The sequence below is a fragment of the Ictalurus punctatus genome, chromosome 21 (assembly GCF_001660625.3).
Source record: "Ictalurus punctatus breed USDA103 chromosome 21, Coco_2.0, whole genome shotgun sequence".
NCBI classification, from domain to species: domain Eukaryota; kingdom Metazoa; phylum Chordata; class Actinopteri; order Siluriformes; family Ictaluridae; genus Ictalurus; species Ictalurus punctatus.
In genome coordinates this window covers 606,380-627,500 of record NC_030436.2, presented here as the reverse complement: position 1 = coordinate 627,500, position 21,121 = coordinate 606,380, and the positions used below count along the sequence as shown (strand labels likewise).

The 21,121-nt window shown below is 40.8% G+C and overlaps 1 non-coding gene and 1 pseudogene across 1 annotated transcript; both read right to left on the bottom strand.

Moving 5' to 3' along the window:
* Nucleotides 1–20,498, bottom strand: part of LOC108280982 (eukaryotic translation initiation factor 4 gamma 1-like) — a 22,640-nt pseudogene extending 2,142 nt beyond the window's left edge.
* LOC124626141 (small nucleolar RNA SNORD66) lies at nucleotides 1,420–1,495 on the bottom strand. Its single transcript, XR_006980791.1, has one exon. It is a non-coding gene; the product is annotated as a small nucleolar RNA SNORD66 (small nucleolar RNA).
* Nucleotides 20,499–21,121: the final 623 nt, after the last annotated feature.

Sequence of the window (21,121 nt, the reverse complement as noted above, 5' to 3'; positions counted from 1 at the left end):
TTTATAGCACTGAGACAGAGGTCACGTGTTATTTCACTCCAAATCATAAATAATGCACAGAATATTCCGTTTGTATCAGTCCAGTATTGTTCAGATATCATTTCTGATCAGTTTGGATGAGAGACACACACACACAGAGAGAGAGACAGACAGAGAGACACAGACAGAGAGAGACACAGAGAGAGACAAACAGACAGAGACACAGAGAGAGAGAGAGAGAGAGAGAGAGAGAGACACAGACAGAGAGAGAGACAGACAGATGGAGAGAGAGAGACAGACAGACACAGAGAGAGAGAGACAGAGAGAGAGAGAGAGAGATTGAGAGACAGACAGAGAGAGAGAGATATTGAGAGACAGACAGAGAAAGACAGACAGAGAGAGAGAGAGAGAGAGACACAGACAGAGAGAGAGAGAGAGAGACAGAGTGAGAGAGATTGAGAGACCGACAGACAGAGAGAGAGAGAGAGACAGACAGACAGACGGAGAGAGAGAGAGAGAGAGAGAGACAGACAGACGGAGAGAGAGAGACAGAGGGAGAGAGAGAGAGAGATATTGAGAGACAGACAGACAGACAGACAGACAGAGAGAGAGAGAGAGAGAGACAGACAGACAGACAGACAGAGAGAGACAGACAGACAGAGAGAGAGACAGACAGACAGAGAGAGAGAGAGACAGACAGAGAGAGAGAGAGAGACAGACAGACATACCAGTCCTTTACAGAGCAGGTTGAGGATGTGAACCAGCAGCACAGCAGCTTTTCCTATCGGCAGCAACGGCTTCGCCATCTCTCTACACACACACACACACACACACACAGTTTTGAGTTCCAGTCTTCTGGATGTTCTACATTAGTAAATACTGAGTGAATGCAGGGTGAAGGGGGTTTTTTGACTCGAGACGGCCGCAGAAAGCTTTGATGATTGTTTGCGACTTGAAATCAGATGTACATTTGGACAGAGGTTTCAGGTCTGATGTGCAGTCCAGTGAATGCCTCTTTTAATCCTCCAGACGTACACAGGATACGCAGGTGAGTACGTGAAGTTACGATTTTACCGCTACAAGTAAGCAGCTCACCTAAAGAGCGGCCCCATGGGGATTTCTCCATGCTGCAGCATGGGGGCGATGATTTCCGCCAGGTAAGGCCAGATGAGCGGAATGTCGGTGGCCAGTTCATCGGCCTCCTCCAGAATCTCCCGAATCCTGAAGGGTGACACACACACACACACACACACACACGATAGTCCATATGCAAACCTGTACGATTGAGATACCTAAAAATAAATCACTTCAGTATCACCTTTAAATAAGGATCTGTATGGAATAAAACGGGTACACGTATACTTTTAAAGATACTTTTTACTTTCTGCACTCGTCTGTAAACACTCATGTAATTTAATGAGCCTTAAGGAGGTGGGATTAATACACAGTTCCTGAATCCCATCAGCGATCATCATTGGCCTGGACATGTGACACAAATCTGATATCATCAGAGCGGGGTCTACGCTTCTGTAGGACGGAAGTCTAATAGATTTGTTTATAACTTCAAAACATAATCGCAAACTCTAACTGGGGGCAGCAGTTAAATCGGTAATTAACGCCTACAAAAACAAAAAGATTTTAAACGCGACGCTACAGTTTCACCAGCGTAGCTCCTTAGCAAACGGATATATCGTGAGATATCGTTACATCGTCCACTCCTATGAGTAATAATTAACGTTTGAGAAATCACCCACCCTCTGTAGTACTGCTCAGGAGGTAAAATGGCGGCGCTGATCAGTTTGTGCAGCAGAAGGCCCAAGTGCTCTCGGTCGACAGTGCGGCGCTCGAGCGTCAACCCCACGGTTTTACGCACGAACACGAAGAGCACGGACGGGCTGTTCAGCTCCTGTACACACTCCACTGCAGCCTACAATGGGGGGGAGGGAGAGAGAGAAAGAGAGAGAGAGACGGAGAGGAGTTATAACTTGTCTGTTTAAAGCGAGTGCTGTATAGAATTGAGGTTGTGAAACCTTCAGGTCGTTGATGTGCAGGTACTCCTCGATGATGGCAGTGGATTTCTTCTCCAGCTCCTCCTCGTTCAGGGTGGGTTTACTCGGAGCGGGCGTCGGCACCAGAGCCATTTCAAGCTTCACTAATACACACGATATAACGCAACATATATACACACTATACTATACTATACTATACTATATTATATATATATATTTTTTTAAAACACAAACAAAAACTTTTGCATGCTTAAAAGTACTTATTATTTCACACCGACGCGTACTTATGAACTGCCATGTAACTATAAATATCACTTATAATTTATAACATCCCCATCCAATTTTTATTTATTATAACACTAATTTATAATAACTAATGATAAAGAGCAACTAAAAAAAAAATTATGTTTAATAAATTTACTAAAATCTACCTTTTCATAATGTTTTAAAAATGAATTAAAATCTAATTTTTAATATAAATATTCTACAGAATTTCTATAACTAAAATATTTATAACTATAAAAGAAGTTCCTTTTTTTAATAAACTTTATCGAGATTACCCTTCATAATAATAATAATAATACTAATAATAATAATAATAATAATAATAATAATAATAAAGATCATACCTGCGGTCTCTTGGCTGGCAGTCCGGTCTCGGCTCCTGCGTTCTCTCTCGTCCGTCATACTGGAGACACGGCGCACGTCTCCGGCTCGAGACCGGTCCTCACTCTCCCTGCTGAAGCTGCGTTTAATGACGGGGACACGCGTCCTGTCCAGCCCTCGGTCTTGGTCCTCACGACCGTCCCGTCGGTCCAAGCGATTAAAGCGGTCCCGGTCTCGCTCACTGCAGTCTCGACTCGAGCTGCTCCCGTACATCAGAAAAGAACAAACTGTTGACGTCAGCAACAAAAACAGAAGCTAGAAACTGTAAATATAACATTAAATGCAACTCATTGCTCCTCGGCTCCATCAGGGTTTAATTAATCAGTGGCCCGGAGACATTTCTGCAGGCTCGCCTTTGAGGAGCTCGGCGCCCAGGGTCCAGTGAGGATGAGGAGGACGTGGATGAAGGTCCTGACTGCTGAAGAGCTGAGAAGCGGTTCAGGGTGCTCGTAGCCAGCCGTCCTGCATCTTTAAAAGGAAAAAGCATAAAATAAACAAGACATGAGGTTCTGTGGACCGAGGAACGTTATATCGTAAAGGTTACTGTTGTATTTAAAATATACATGAAAAACACGAGGGAGACCTAGTATGAGTAATATGTAATCTTATTAAGAATCTATGCAGAAAACAGAATATGAAACAGATTAATTTCTGTTTTCTGCATACACACCAGGCCTCTGTGTGTGTGTGTGTGTGTGTCTGTCTTAGGTGAACATCTGTTCATACAGTCCACCAGCCCAGTGAATTCTCAGTAAGATTACATATTACTCATACTAGGTCTCCCTCGTGTTTATTTCATGTATATTTTTTATATACATTACGCAATAAATAAATAAATAAATAAATAAATAAATAAATGGATGGATGGATGGATGGATGGATGGATGGATGGATGGATTGATTAGAGCGCTGCTGTAAGGGAAGCGCTAAACGTGCTGAAAAAGTAAAGCACTCGGGTTAGCGAGGAGAAAAATAATCAAGATTAATTCAAAACATCAAAAGCAAGATATAATAGTAGTTGTACCTTGTTCAGTGCTGGTTTTGGCTCCAGACCCACCACTGCTCCCTTTACCCCAACTGCCCCATGATCCCTTTCCTCCAGGGGCAAGAAGCTGACTGTTGAAATCCAAAGCACCAGACTTTGGGAATAAACAGATTACAATAAAATACTGGAATATTAATCGTTTTAATGACAGGTTTTTACATGCAAAAATATTTATTAGTAAAATGTAACTTCATGTCATATGGACCCCCTAGTGGTGTTAATCATCTCACACACAAAACAATATTGAAGAGATATTCTTTTACGGTTACTAATGTCTTGGAAAACCTGTCCAATAAAACGCTGTCTAGAACACTCATGCCCCGACCCTAAACAAACTGCGGGTAAAGAGCTACAGTAGCAGCTAGTTAACGTTAAACACGGGTCATTAATGTACATTAACTTCTCACAACCGGCGTGACTGAACATCTCTGACACGCAATCAGGGCTCAGCTTTAAAATCTCAACAAAAAAAAAGATTGTTGTGATTGAGATCGTTCGTTTGTTAGTGCTCGGGCGCTCAGTACCTTGGTGATCTTGTTGAGGCAGGACGTGACGATGGGCCGGTTCTTGGTGCTGATCGGAACCGTGTTCCAGCCCTCGTCCTGAGGCTGATTCATTCTGCCTCCTCTTCCTCGACTCGGCTCTTTCTTGGACAGAAGCCGCTGCTGCACTTTAATCTGCTCCCGGTGTTCCTCTAGTTCTGCCTCTTTATGGATCTGGTCGATGGTTTTAGGGCACAGCTCACCTCGCCGAGGAACCCAGTTGCTCTGTACACACGGAAAAGACAAGGATCAGAGGCAGGACAGCAGGAACGAGGACAAGACTTACACACTTCCATTCTTACGGCTCAGAACGACCCCCCCGAGCTCACACATTAACAACAACGCCACTGTCCTTAACACTGATACGTTTAAATACCCCACCCCACAACACACACACGTACAAATAAAACTAAATCCTAAATATTACAAATAGCTCTATTTACAGTTCCAGGTTTAAAACTCGGATCGGAACCGATACGGAATTGGTGCTGTATCTACTTCTTAGTTCTTTAAAATATATAATTCACACGCTTAATTTATTTAATAGATACACTTTCATATGGCATGTTGTATAGAAATAAGGGTCTATATGATAACAGGACACACAGGAAGGCCCTAACATTTTAGGAAAACTTAAGGGAGGAAAGAAAAGAAAAGAAAAGAAAAAGTAGATTAAAGAGAGAACAAAATAATACAATGATGAGAAAAAGCAAAAAACCACCAGATCAAATAAATAAATCAATAAATATGGCTGCTTTCACGCTCGAAAAGTGTTTTTGTTACAGAAACAGTGCTGCCCTGTGTGCTGATTATTTATTTAAATCACTTTCACAAGTGTAAACACTTCTACCTGCTTAAAGAAAAAAAGAAAAAAAGGGGGGGGGGGTAGACTGTGTGAAAGCAGCTTAGAAAATCTTACTGTACAGGAAAAAGATAAGATAACATTTTATTAATCCCCAGAGGGAGAAATTTGGGGAAAGAGAGAATATTGTGAAAACCAAACAGAAAAATAAATAAATCTTATATAAATTCAGAGTTAATACGAAAGAGAAACCTGTAGACAAGGTTAAATGAAGAAAATAAAATTGTTCACCCTTCTCAGGTCCAACACGTCCTGCAGCATGAAGCGGATCCTCGACGAGGTTTTCCTCTCCTTTATTATTTTCTCCATTTGGTGGAAGTACTGGTCCATTCGGGGCTACGACTCACACGCACACACACATACACACACACACACACACACACACACACACACACACACACACACACACACACACTTCATTAACACACTGCGGAAGTCATAAGGCTTAAATATGTGCAAGAACTTCAACACTTAACATGACTGAAGAACGTTGAGCCAGCGTGTGTGTGTGTGTGCGCGTGTGTATGTATGTGCGCGTGTGTGTGCGCGCGCGTGTGTTACCTTGACCTTCTCGAAGTCCAGGTCCTTGCCGATGGTGGACAGGAGGCTGCAGAGACACTCGAGACTCTCCTCATCGTGGTTCTTCAGCAACTTGACGATGCAGTCATGCATGATCGGCTCCGTCAGCATCTTCAGCTTGAACAGCTCTCCGATGAACTTGATGTTGCCGAGGGAACGGCGGCGAGCTTGGTCCTTCGCTTCCACCAGCTCATCATTCAACCGCTGGCGAACCTCCCCCTGCAGGGAAAACATCGCCGCTCGGTTACACACCACCATTTAATATATTAAACACAGCGGGGGTGGCGGATCGCAGCTTCTTTTCGACTGCGCATTTTCCATAGCCAGATAACCCAGGTTTAACTTTAATGGCTAGTCAGTCTCTTGTTAGCATAAAGAAATTCAAAATGACCAAATGGTCATGATATACAAAACCGTCATTGGAGAGAAATATCAGATCAAACCAGAGAAATCAGACTGAAGTAATTTAAAGCGATTCTTACACGGGATTTATTTTCTCTCTTAAACGTGCCGTCGGGTAATAAAACAGCTTCTAATGAGCTGCGTGAAGAACGTGTCGGACGTGTGTGTGTGTGTGAGTGAGTGTGTGTGAGAGAGAGAGAGAGAGACAGAGAGAGAGCGCGCGAGCAGCACCTCAGTGGCAGCGTCCAGCTCCTTCTGCTCGAAGATCTCGTCATCGTCCTTGTCCTTTCCAAACTCTTTCTGGCAGCGATTCAGCAGCAGTTTGCGGAAAGTCACAGTGGTTCCCGGTTTGTCCGTGGTGGGCACATTCAGCTGGATGGGAAAAAAAAACACACGATTATGTGCTTCATAAAGATTAATCTCTAGAATTGTTTAACGCTCATGTCTGTCTCGAGTCCATCATGGACATGTCCCAAACCTAACAAGAATCGCCGAAAGACAAATGAGAGAGTAACTCCTCCACCACCTGCTGACCAGATGTGGGATCGCTGCCTTTATCATGCAGAAATAATCTTGAAAATTCCCTGTACTTTTATCTGTAATTTTCTAAATATAAATCCTGGCGGCTGCAGCGATCATAAAATCTACAGCGCATGCGTTAATGTACACTATTAAAACAAATAGATGGTGTCATATCAGGAACAACCACTAGATGGAGCTCTATAACGTTTCAGAAACCTGATAGAGATTAATTATATCTCAGGGATGTTAGACCCCCCTGTGGTCTATCAACGCTATTACACCAGGCAAAATTAAACAGCAATGTGGAACAGTTAGCAAATGCAAAGCAGCCATTTTAAATGGAATTTTAAACCAAAAGGCACACTGAGAAAATAAAGTACAGATCAATAACCGATATAAAGGTTTTATGGCGACATCCCTATAGGTCTCATAGGTAGAATTTTCTAGGAGATTTGTTTATTTTATACCACATCAGCAGCAATGGCTATATTCATTGTTTACTATAATTTAACTTTTTTTAAAAAAATTTTTTATCAATATACATGTATCTAAAAAAAAAAAAAAAAAATTTATATAGAATCTTTCCATTTAATGTATGATAGAAATTCTAAAATTATTCCAGGAGAATTTCCATTTTCAGATTTGATTTTAACATTCATTTGATTTGGTTTTAAGGTTAGACGCTGGTATATTACATTCCTTCATTTCTAACTTCCTGACTGAAAGGTTGACGGTTTGATTTTCAAGAATAAGAAGAAATTAGCAGCGCTTATGCGTAAAATATTACATAAATGTTAACGAAACAGAGTCGGAGTGTCCGAGTGTGGCGACTCACCCCAATAAGGCAGCGGCACATGTTGGTGTAAGCGGCGGAGAAGTTGGGTTCAGAAATGGCTTTTTCGAATATGAGGTCGATGACACCATTGAGTCTCTCCTCGGTGTCAATGTTCAGATCGGTGACCTTCTTCATGAGCTGCTGGAACATCTGCGGTGTCAGTTTGTTCAGGACGCTACGCACGCTCCGGAAAAGCTCCTGGGTCTTGTTGGTTTTGGGGTCGTCCTCGTCGCCGCGTGACTTCTTCACCCACGGCTTCCAGGCTTTCTCGGCCTTGTTCAGCTGCACATCGTCGTTCAAAGACATGCTGGTGATGATCTTGCGTGGCTCTTTACGCTGACCCTGCTGAGAGGACAAAATTAAACCATGTGGCTTTTGATTAAAATAAAAATCAATAAAACCATTTAAAATGAGCAAATTAACACGAGAAGAGACAAGTCAAAGCTCTTCGGTTTTAAGCACCGCAGCAAATAAATTCAAGCTTTCCCCGATGCGTTATCGTACAAAGAATCTCCATAACTAAAAAGAATGAACACATCTGCACGGCTTCTCTTAACTGCGATATTAAACTCCTGTGGATCTGAGAGTTAATAATACTAACTGGTGTTTAAAAATTCCTTTTGTGAGACTTACAGGTCCTCGTCCTCTTCCAGGGGGCGCTCTGCCCAGATTAGCGAAGGAAGGCGTGAAATCAGGCCCGCAATTCATCGGACGGCTCGGATCCAATGGCCGCAGAGGCGTTTTATTAGCCTGAGGAGCAAAAGAAAAATAAATAAAAAGATTAGGAGGACTGTAACGGGGGAAAATAGGATGCAATTGAAGAAACAACAGGAAAAATAAACAAAACAAAACAGCAATTGCATAACGCGCTCCGACAGAGCACTAACAGTCTTGTCTACCTTGTCCAGGACTACGTCACTGATGTGGGGAAGGCCCTCGGGTTTGTGCATGCTGACACTGATGAACTGGAAGCGCAGCAGGAATTCCCGATCATACCGCTTCTTCTCCTCCGGATTAATGAGCTTCCAGTGCTCTAAAAACAGGAAGTTTGTATTTTATTTATAAAATAAAATAAAAAAATAATTCCAATGAAGCTGAAAGATCGAACACATAAAAACCGGCTAAACGCTTCACTTAAAACATCTATGAAAGCATTCTCAATCGCAAATAATTCCAGCCTCACCCTCTTTATACTGATATTTCTGTTCCACGGGTTTCTCCGCCTCAGGCTTGACGTTCTCCGTGTCCAGTTTGTCCTCTTTTTCCTCCCATGTCTCATCCGTCTCCTCAGGGGAGGGAGAGGCAGCGGGACGAGGCTCGGAGGGTGGGACTTCGACGGGAGCCGGCTCGGGAGTGAGATCCTTCTCCTCCGGCTGAAAAATAAATAAATAAATAAATAAATAAATCATTTTTTAAGGGACGTGGCTGGGATCTAGTACACCGGGAGGTCATTTCTACAATCGGTGTAATAATTATATATATTTAAATATTTTTAAACAACACGAAGATGAGGAGTGAAGCCAAATCACACAGACCTCTTTATAGGCATCCAACACGTCTCCGACCACTTTATTATTCAGATCGCTTTTCTTCTTCTTCTTCTTCTTCTTCTTCTTCTTCTTCTTCTTCTTCTTCTTCGGCACAGACAGAACAGCTGAGAACACAAAGGAACGAGTGTTCAGACAGTTCCTGTTATACAGTCATTTGCAGTTCTGGTTCATAAATGTTACTAGTTAAATATAAAAAAGTCCCCTTCAGTGTAAAGACGCTTTATAAATAAAAAATACAAATCAAATAAAAATAGCAATAAAAGAAATAATATTGAATTATTTTAGTGGGTTTTTTTTGTTGTAAACACGCTGGAGGAGAAACGTTGGGTCACCTTGCATAGTTGTCTCCTCAGCAGGAGCGGATTCTTCCTCCACCCCCCCCTCCTCTTCCTCCTCTGCTGCAGAAGCAGGTGTTTTTGCATCGACTTCCTGAACCTCAGCCGCCTCGGGTTCAGATTCTGGTTCAAGTTCAGCGACCGGCTCCGGTTCCGCCTCGAGTTCCTCACCTTGCAGCTCTTCGGGTTCCTGAGGCAGGCCGTTGTCCACAGGGACGATCTCCTCCTCAGAAACAGGTGTGGCTGTGGGTGCTGGGGTGGGTGTGGACTCGGCAGATTCCGTCTCCCTGTTGGCTGCTGCTACAGCAGTGAGCGCGTCCTCCTCCGCAGGCGGCGCGTTAGAGGCGGACTCAGGGAGCGGCATTTCGGCGTGTGGATCCGTCTCCTTTTCTAGCTCTGTGTTCTCGACGTGAGCACACGGCTGTTTCGCGGGGGCGATGTTAGGCTCCTCCTCTTCCTCCTCCAACTTTTGGGCCGTGGTTTCAGGAGGCACAGGGGCATCAACGGCGTCACTTGTTGGCTCCGCAGGGAGCGCTGTAGGAGTGGGAGACGAGGACGGAGAGGGTTCTGAAACAGTGTCTTCGCTTTGTTCCGGAGGCACAGGGACCGCCGGAGGAGCGAGCACGATCGGGACAGATTTAGGCTCAGGGGAAGGGTCTGAACGAGGTGGAGGAGTCGACGCAGGAGACGCAGGGCTCGAGGACTTCACGTGATCATCTAAACAACACACACGAGGAGAAAGTCTGGATTAGAGAAGCTGGATTAAAGCAATTTTTTATAAAGGTTTGATGTCAGAGGAATAATGTAATAAGAGCAGTATATTTTATTTAAAAGCGTTAAAGGCGTGTTTACCGAGTCGGACCACCGGAGCAGCAGCTGCAGGAGTCACGCTTTCACCGTTCGTCTGGACAAAACCGCTGACTTCAGCGCCTACAGACTGACAAGAGAAGGGGAGGAGAGAAGGGGAGGAGAGAAACGAGAATTACTTCTCTTCTACGACTTCCCAGGTTAACACAAACTTGAAGATCTACATTTTCAAGCACAAAACTAACTCACCAAAGCACCGCGGGAAGTGCACTACAGAATCCAAACATTTATATTAAAAACTACTCTTACGTGAGGAGGTGTGGGTGTAGACGTGGTCTTTCCTCCAGACATGAACTCTTCCGTGATGTCACGTCCTCCCTGATTAGGGTCTCGTATTCTAATCTGTAGAACATTTAGCATTTAATTATATTATATAATATAATATAAAAGTAATCCAAAAATAAATAAATAAAAAAAATAAAAAAAGGAATCCAGGATCCCAACACTGGACTTAAAGCATGAAGCGTTCAGAGACAAGATTTAAAATAAATAATAAATAAATCTAACTTGATGAATATTACAACAAAACTTCAAGAAAATTTCATGACGTAGATTAAAAGTAAATAAAACATTTTTTGCACTTCTGTTTAATTTTACATCCATACTAAAGTGTTTTGTTTCCTTATTTTCTTTACTTCTTTAAATATTCAAGTCTGACATCTTCTCTTTAATTTTTCCCTTTTAAAGCACTTTGAACTGCCTTTTTGTACAAACGAAGTGTTTAGAATATTACGCGTTTAAATTCATTACCGGTTTGCACTCCCTTTTGTGCTGCTGGGACAGGGCTAGCTGCTGAGGGGGTGGAGCCTGTTGCTGCTGAGTGGGGTTGATCATAACAGGCGCGGCGGGCACTGAGGGTTGGTAGTGAGCTTGAGCGGGATAATACGCTCCAGCTGGAAAAGAGAGGAGAAAGAAAAGCACACAAAGAAAACCCAACCCAAATATGACATTTTTGTTTTATTTTTCCCCTCCATTAAGTCCCCCAATACTAAATAAATACAACATAATTTATACACATCCAGATTCAATCCAAGTCCACAAAGCACAGCTGCTCATTCGCATTTCAAAATCAGTTGGGGGCGGGGGATTTTAATAATAATAAAAAAAAAGAAGTTGGGTTCCACCTGCATCAACCACATGCAATTAAACTCGATTTAGTCAAAATAACTCGTAATAATTATATCACTTACGTTACAGCAGCTATAAACACTCGTTCCCTCACTGGACCTCCGAAACCAAAGAAAATGTCAGAAATAACTTAGTTACAGCTTTACCTCCGACACTGGAGACTCCTTCGCATCGACGAGTTTTTAAAAATCTGTTCATCATCAGTGACACAAGTCCCTATGAATGAGCCGTTACCATGGAAACGATGGTGTATCAGAACAAGCGAATTAATATAAACCTGCGCTACAGTCAGAGCTGCTGTTATAGACAATTAAACCAACACCTTCTGACCAGTCACAATCCAGAACTCGACAGTGCTGTCAGATCGCTCAGTAACGATGCCAGTTCAACTGGCTACGGGGATCAAACAAAAAACAAAAAAAAAAACCCAAAAACAAAACAAAAAGAATAATAATAACAATTATAATAAAGAAGAACAGCTATGACTCCAAACTCATGAGGCAAAGCAACACGTACAAGAGTGAATTTAAAATTATACCTGTATTATCCTAATTTTTTTTTAAACACCTTCTTTAAAATGCCCAAATATAGCACTCTCACTGAATTTGCTGAATATTAGGGTTTTCGGGAGTAAATCATTGAAGAAAAAAATAATAATAATAATGGAATTATATATTTAAAAATCAGCCTCATGTGTCTGATGGGAGTCAGACAGCGAGTGAGTGTGGCCAGAATATGATTTTTCTACTAGTTTAGGATTTGGTATCCATCCATCCATCCATCCATCCATCCATCCATCCATACATACATACAGCCCTGCATCATGTTCCACACTCACTGGAGTAGTGGTGGGAGGTGAGAGGAACGTCGTGATGAGAGAGACGGCTGTTCTCTCGAACCGCGCCTCTCCCAACAGAGCGGCCTCTGAACTCCGTCCAAAGCGGAAAGGTGAGAGAGAATAGAAGACAGAGTAGAACATGAATTACAGGATATTAAAAATATTTCAACAGCACAACCAGTGACTGGAGAACCTGCGACAGTCAGACAAGACAAAAAATAAAATATGCACAAAAAAAAAAAGAAAAAAAAAAAAAAGAAGAGAAGAGTGCAGGGCGGTGCTGGTAGTCCGGTTGAGATGAGAGGAACGAAGGACAGGGGTGGAGTTCAACAGCATTGAAGAGCTTCTTACCATACGTGGAGCTGTAGTCCGGGTTGATTCCGTGGTAAAAGCCTGTGGGCGCACTGGCCACCGAATACTGCAGCGTCTGGTGAACGTACAGTGCGTGGTACTGTGACATGGAAACACAAAGATACAGGTTTCACCGCCGTTAACTAGAGATGTCGCCAAAGTGGACCATGAGGACTCAGGTCATAAAGGTGTATTACATGGAGGCGTGTCCTACCTGTCCAGACTGGATGAAGTAGGTGTGGCCCTGAGAGTTGGGCTGGAACTGGAGCTGTTGTTGCTGGATCATAATCATCTGCGAGGACGAGGGGTAGACGGGAGGGGGAGGGACGGGGCGTGGCACGTTACTAGTTGCCACCCGTGGGGTGTTACTTTGCAAACCGCCCCGAGGGTAATACGACTGCAGAGAGAGAGAGAGAGAGAGAGAGAGAGAGAGAGAGAGAGAGATAGATAGATAGATAGATATGTGGGGGTTAGTCTTTACAGCTCTTTTAATGCGATGAACTTTCAGGTCTTACATATAATGGGGGGGGGGGGGGGGGGGTAAAAAATAATAAAAAAAGAGAAACCGTCTCTAAACATGCCATTTTAAAAGGCATTGTTCCTTAATTTTTGACATGAACCTTCAAGAAAATTCTGTTTTTAACAGAAATACGAAAATGTAGCAGGAAAAAAGGGATTTGGGTTTTAAAGAAATTCAGAAATACAAGAAAGATTAATAATATTTGAGAAACTTTCTGTTGAGATCTACATATGTGCAAAAACAATACTGACATCATGGTATTTAATTTTTTTATCTAACAAGGTGGCCACAAGACTACAGAAAAGTCAAAAGAAATTGTATTAAAAAAATGAAATTAAAAAAATATATTTTTTTAAAACCATGCAGAACAATAACAAATGCTGCCGTATCATCCAGCTTATTGTAAAGCTGGAATTTATTGATTATCTAACATTCAAGAAAAATTTTATCAAGAAACACTGGACTTCACTTAAATTCTTGTAACCCTGAATATAAATAAATAAATACCCTCGACTTTTATCACATACAGAAGCCCTGAAGTGCAAGAAAAATGTATTTTGACTCGTTTAACATCCCAGATTCACTCAAATAACATTAAATTCTTTGCATTAATTTTAGACTAGCATTAATGAACACAAGACAAAATTACAATGAAGCACTTAATGTTTTTTATTTTTTAAATAACTTGCAGTTCTGGGCTTCTGTAAAGACGTGCTAGTTCTACTGCATGCACAAAAACCGCCACAGCAAGTGTCCGGAGCGTCGTTTACCACGAGAGGAGGAAAAGCAAAAAGGAAAGGAAGAAGAGGAAGCAGAAAATAATTTTTTGTTGTTTTGGGTTTTTTGTTTGTTTGTTTGTTTGTTTGTCTTTTACCTGACCTGAATCCACCCTTCAACCGTAAACCACACTGCAGAAGACAGAGCAGAGCGAGAGAGCGAGAGAAAGAAGGACAACGCGGAGCAGTGGTTAATCAGAGAGCGGCGAATCAAGCAAATGTGCATTTAAATAAACAAAAACAAAAAAAAGCCTCAAATCTATACACAACTAACATGTTTTTGGAATTTGCACAATAAATCAACACTTTAATTTGAGATCTATGCAAATTTACTTTAAATTCTTCATTTCTGATTTTAAAAAATAAATAAATGGAAAAAAAAATTATAAACAGGGAGCGGAATTCTAACATCTGTCCTTTCATCTGGGAAGACCATTTCAAAGAGCAGATGAAGAGTCGTCCTACAGTCACTCTTTCAAGCTAAAATTGTTACTTTTTAAAACCACAATTTTTTTTTTTAGCAAAACAGTAAGTTTAAAATTTTTTTTTTTTTAAATAAAAGTGCAAAAACATCCTATGACTACAGTAAAAATAAATAAATAAAAAGTAAAAAGAAAAAAAAAACCCTGTAAATAAGTGCCGAATCAGTTCTTACACAAAATGTAAAAAGAGCCATTTAAATCAAAAAACAAAAATAGTAGCTTTTACAGACGTTTAACTTCAGCATTTTCAAATATATAAAATTACTATCCCACAAAATTCCTACTTGATATGAGAGATCAAAAGGATTCAAATTAGCAATGCAAAGTGCACAATTCAATACCCAACATTATCCCAACAATAAAAAACACCAATTAACAATTAATGAGAAGTGTAATTGGATCAGGGCCGGATATTTATCAGCTAATTAAGATGAAGAGCGACCGCAGGACCGGCGTCTGGGTCAAGATCCGTAAACAAAAATCATCCTAAACGTTAACAATAAAACTGGCCTCCCCCCAAAACGTGGTATCACCAACAAGTCATATCTGAGAAATGTGTGTGTGTGTGCATGAGACTTAAACATGTTAGTACCTGTTGATGTAAAGCACGAGGCCCTGGTGCAAGCTGGAGGACCACAGAGGAGGGAGAGGGAGAGAGAGAGAGAGAGAGGTCAAAAGGTCAAGACAGGGAGTAGAAACCGAGGAAAGACTACGGTCCAGCAATGGACAAAAGACGTCCTCGTAACAACTCGGAAGCGAACGAGAGGATTTACACGAGAACGAACGAACACACACACACACAGACACACACACCATTTCGCTTACAAACCAGATTAAAGACTATTCCGATTCAAATAACCTTTAGTGCCAAGTACATTTACAGGTGGAAGGAATTTGTCTTGGTGACAGGAGCTTCCAGTGCACAACAAAACAAAATAAATAAATAAATAAATATTTAATTTTTTAATTTAACTGAATAGAAAATAAAGTATATATAGAATACATAAGAAATCTAATACAAACTGTTATATACAGTGCAAGCAAGTGTAATGTAATGGCAGAAGAGTTTGGATGTGTTGGATAAATACAACCACAATTCCAAATTGTGAACTTCCTCAACTGGTGAAGAAAGTGCTGGGCCTTTTTCACAAGTGAGCCAACAACATGGGTCTCGCACTACAGGTCCTGTGAGATGGTAATGCACAGGAACCTAAACAACTCAACTGTTGCCACAGTGCTGTTTAGAATTGGGGCGGGGTGTGTGTGTGTGTGGGGGGGGGGTCAGTATTGGGGTGTTTCTCCTAAAGTCCACAAACATCTCCACCGTTTTGAGAGTGTTCAGACAGCTATTTAATCTCCATTCTGAATGCAGACTCATCGTCATCTCGGATAAGGCCGATGACCATGGCGTCATCTGCTAACTTCAGGAGGGTGATTGGTGATGCAGTCATTGGTGTATAATGAGAAGAGTAGTGGGGAGAGGACATTGCTGGGGGGCACACCAGTGCTGGTTGTACAGGTGCAGGAAGTGAACTTCCCCAGACTCACAAGCTGCTACCTGTCTGTCACAAAGCTGGTAATCCACCGACAGATAGATGTAGGAATAGACAGCTGCTGTAGTTTGGTCTGGAGTCTAGCTGGGATGATGGTGCTGAATGCTGAACTGAAGTCCACAAAAAGGATCACTAGTCTGTCTAGATGTTACAGGATATGATGCAATCCTATGTTAACTGCATCCTCCACTGACCTGTGAAGGGGATCTAGAAAGGGTTCAGTGATGTCCTCGAGGTGAGTCAACACCAGTCTCTCAGATGACTTCATGACTACAGATGTCAGGGCGACAGGTCTGTAGTCATTAAATCCTGTGATTTTTGGTTTCTTTGGGACAGGAGTGATGACTGGGTGTCTGACGCAGTATGGGACTTCACACTGCTCCAGTGATCTATTGACGACCCGTGTGAAGATGGAGGCCAGCTGGTAAGCACAGGATCCGAGACACGCGGGTGAAACGCCATCTGGGCCTGAAGCTTTCCTAGTCATTCGTTTCCAAAAGACATGGTACACCTCTTCTCCACAGGTCTTAAGTGCAGGTTGAGTATCAGGAAGTGCTGGTGTTTGTGTGAAGTGAAGCTCGGAGCAGGTGTTGGGTGTGAGATTGGGCCTTTCAGATCTACAACAGAAGACATTCAGGTCGTCGGCCAGTTGTTGGGTTGGGTTGGAGGTAGGAGTCCTGTAGCTCGTAAGTTGTCTCATGCCACTCCACACTGATGCGGGTAGCTAGCTGTCCGGCTTCAGTGTATCTTCTTTTAGCTACTCTGATATCCTTACTCAGCATGTTCCTGGCATGATCATAAAAGACTTCATCTCCACCCCTCTAAGCATCCGACGAAGCTGCCTGAGCTTTTTTTTTTTTTTTTTTTTTTTAAAAACAGGCTTAAAGACTTGAAGCAGGCTGGTAGTTCCAGCTCTGCTTCTCTGGTCCATCTCTTTACAGTCCTCCCTACAGGCTGGGCTGATTTTAATTTCTTTCTGTAGGTTTTCAGAAGAAAAACCAGACAGTGACCGGAGAGTCCCAAAGTTGCTCTAGGGACAGAGCGATATGAATCCTTTACTGTTGTGTAGCAATGATCCAGAACAATCCTGTATCTAGTTTGTTTGGGCAGTTCACCTGAGAGATTTGCTTTGTTAAAATCCCCAAGAATAATAATGACAGAGTCTGTTGTATGGTTAACTTTGTTAATTAATCAACTGTATCAGTTAACTAATTAAAACAATTTAACACGTTATCAACGTTTCATTGATTTAATAAAAGTCTTATTCCTCCTGTTCTTCCTTTGAGATTGTTTTTGTTTTAACAATTTACGAAAGAAGTTAGAGATGGCACCAAATCGATGCCCAGTACACCCAGTACCGGGACGATAAAAGGAAAGATAGCAGATCGGATAGCGGAGATAACATAGCAGATATCGGATCCTAGAACAAACAGCGAAGCCTGGAATTAGATGTTTCAGAACTGGAAATGTTTACACACACACACACACACACACACACACACACACACACACAGAGACTTGAATTCTTTCATTAGGGCTCTAGCATATTTATACGTTATTATTATTGTTTCAAAATCGGAAAACTGACACCCAGGGTTTCAGCATCAGAAATTAAAAATTGGTATTGCTCCGTCTCTAATAAACAGAAATCGTTGACGATGTGTCCGTCTCTTTGACCCCCCCCCCCCCCCCCCCCATTTTGATGAGAGAAAGTCGACCGGGGCGCATAAACTTTTGATCATTACTGGAACGAGGACTAGCTGACGTGCTAACTTGACGTCTCCCTCAAAGACATGAAGCAGAAGTTAGAGCAGACAGTTAGCTTAGCTACAATCACAACACCAAAGCTGAATATCATGTACGCACGTGTGTGTGCGCGTGGCGAATCATATTAAAGGCTTTTAGTTTGTCACCCGTGTTACTGCGACTCGAACAAATTAAATTAGTTCAAATTAGAATTAAATTGAAATTGACAATTGTGTGGCATGTTTTTGCGTTAAACAACGCAAAATAAAGTAATTAAGGTTTTCATTTCACTCACCCTCGTAAAATCAGAGTTAAACAACAAAAACAGTAGCAAAACATTATCCTGCTTAAAAGTCTAAGTATAAATGGCTCTTAGTGTGTGATATATATATATATATATATATATATATATATATATATATATATATATACACACACACACACACACACACACACACACACACACACATATATATATATACACACACTTTTTAAAAAAAAAAAAAAAACAGACTTTTTTTCCACTTATATCATATGTTCCTCATACTGAGAATTTTACACCCAATAAATCTCAAGATATCAAAATAGAAAATAAATAAAACAAACGACAAAAATGCCTAACAGACAATTTAAGACAATAAAACAGACTACTTAAAATAAAAGACAAATTACTTTTAGATTATATAACAAACAAATAAAATAATAATAATAATAAAAACATACATATAAATAATGCAAACAAATAGGGAATGTTTCATAAATTGTTATATATAATTAGTAATAATTCATTTAAAAAAGTCTTTGAACTGTATTTAATTGATTACAAACTAATTATCATAACTCTTCCATTCAACAAATTCAACTAAGAGTTTATCTTTCAATTAAGCAGAGAGGGGAAAAAAGTCACATAAAATAACATATCTCTCTCACTCTCTCTCTCTCTCTCTCACACACACACACACACACACAATAAAACTAATATTAATACCTCTCTGGGTTGTGGAGCAGACTTCATTGGTGGAGGTGGAGTGGCAAAAACAACAGAGGCATGCTGACCGGGGGGATAAACAGCCTATGGAGAGGTCAAGGGTCAAAAGTCAGTCGTGTGCAAGAATGAGGAAAATCTATCGTAAAGTATTCAGAAGTAACGTAATGAGTAAACACACCCCGGCCGCGCGCACACCGACTAATCCATAATGAGATTCACTGACAACGATTTTCATAATCGATTATTATCGATTAGCTGTTGCAGCTCTAATTATTATTATTATGTGTTTATTATGATGATCAGAATTAGCAAATTATAAATTATTTAGCATCAGCAGCAAACTGTCTTTCAAAACCACCTACTTTAACCCAATTTAAGCCTGTAGTGTGATTGGTTCTCACCGATGTCAATCCTGGTGAGGGGGCGGGGTGAGTGACGGAGGGCGGTCCTGTGATAGGCTGAGGCGGTTTATTCATTTTCTCGTGGTTCTGCATGAGGGGGCTCTCGAACCTGCCTGCCAAACTGGACACAACACACAAACGCTTTAAATGCAGTAATGTGTTTGATTGGATGCTAAAATATTTTTATACATAAATGTATTTGTTTTTTCATAGACACTGATTCAGGGAAACATACCCGTGTTTAAAATAACACATGATTTCGGTCACATGACAGTGAAGTCACCGCAGTTTGGGTCAATCCCAAATTACTCATAGTTTAAACATCTAGTGCACCAGATAAGGGGAAAAAAATTTGTTTGGTCTGAATACTAAATGGAGAATTTAACACCAACAAACAGATACTTAGATGCTAATTAGAGATACTAATATTCAAATTGTTATTTTAAGACATGACACTAGAGAAAATAGAAACAAGACAGAAACTAAAAACAGATGCAGAAACTTGATTAAACTGATATAGAAAAACAAATCATACAACTACCTAAAAACTACAATCAGAAATTGGAAGTCAAATAAATTGGATGTAGAAACTAGAAATAAAATAATCTAGATTAATTCTAGTATCTAGAAACTAGACAAAATACAGGATCTAGAAATTAGTTTTACAATGTAGGAAGTTCAAAAATTTAGAAATAAATGTAGAAACTATAAAATTAGATCTAGTACCTAAAAACTAGACAACATTGGATATAGTATCTAGAATATAAATAAATTACAGAATCTAGAAACTGGATAAACACTAGATACAGAATCTAGAGACTAGGAAATTAGATACAAAATCTAGAAATTTGATTTTAAAAAGTATATACAGGATCTAGAAATTAGAAAACACAGATTCTAGAAGCTAAATAAACTACAGAAACAAAAGACTAAGAATTAGATATAAAATCTAGAAACTAGATCAAATTAGATATATTTATATATGTACATATGTAGTGAGGGAAATTATTCATTTTTACTTTGTAATAATTTTGTTCATGTTCATCTGAGGATAACACCTAAGAAGGCCATGTCACATCACTGAGATCAGTACAGAATGTTTATCTGCTTACAGAGTCACATACATGTTCTGTTCAAGGTTCGTCTGCACATCTTCAAAGATCTTAAAACAAAGCCTGTTTGAATGGCCTCAAACTGCTTCTTATCAGTACACAGAAGTGTGTCATACTCTGCGTTTCATATATATAGTAGTGGTTCAGCACAAGCACTTCTCATTATTCTATCCTGCTTTATTCTATCCTGTATTAACCATCTTTCTGTAATAAAACTTTTTACCTTCAGAGGGCGAGTCTGAAGTCTGAGTTAGCACCCGTCTCCTGGGTGGGCTTCGCGAGTGTTCTCAGCATTTCTGGACAACACGCAAACTGAAGGATGCCCGTGGAAAAGTTTCACCCTGAAATCTATATTGATGTGAAGGCGGTTTGCCTTTTATTGTGCAGACTGAAAGACCTTTACCAGCAGCCTTACCACTGACTGGTAAGAATATCACAAATTTAGAATTAGAATTAGAATTTTATAAAGTTATTGTGTATTGCTGTCTGTGTGGAAGGGAGTCCATGATTTAGAATTTAGTCTGTCTGACTGTGTGAGCTTTCTGTCTGTCTGTCTGTCTCACTATGTGAGCTTTCTGTCTGTCTGTCTGTTTGCCTGTATGAGCTTTCTGTCTGCCTGTCTGTCTGTCTGTCTGTCTATGTGAGCTTTCTGTCTGTCTGTCTGAGTCTTCAGGTTCACACTCAGTGCTTCTGTGTGTGTGTGTGTGTGCGTGTGTGTGTGTGTGTGTGTGTGTGTGTGTGTGTGTGTGTGTGTGTGTGTGTGTGTGTTTTTACCTTGGGTCACCCTGAACCTACAAACAATTTACTGCAATCGGACATGTGAAAGCAACCAGGCAAACGAGGAAGAGGAGGAGGCAGAGAAGGAAGATAAGGAGGAAGTCCAGTACACAACTTTTAAGATTTATATTAATAGAAACCATTTTATATCCCAGTGTGAGTGTGTGTGTGTGTGTGTGTGTGTGTGTGAGAGAGAGAGAGAGAGAGAGAGAGAGAGAGAGAGAAACAGCAGTAAATCTAAATTGACTTAATGAAT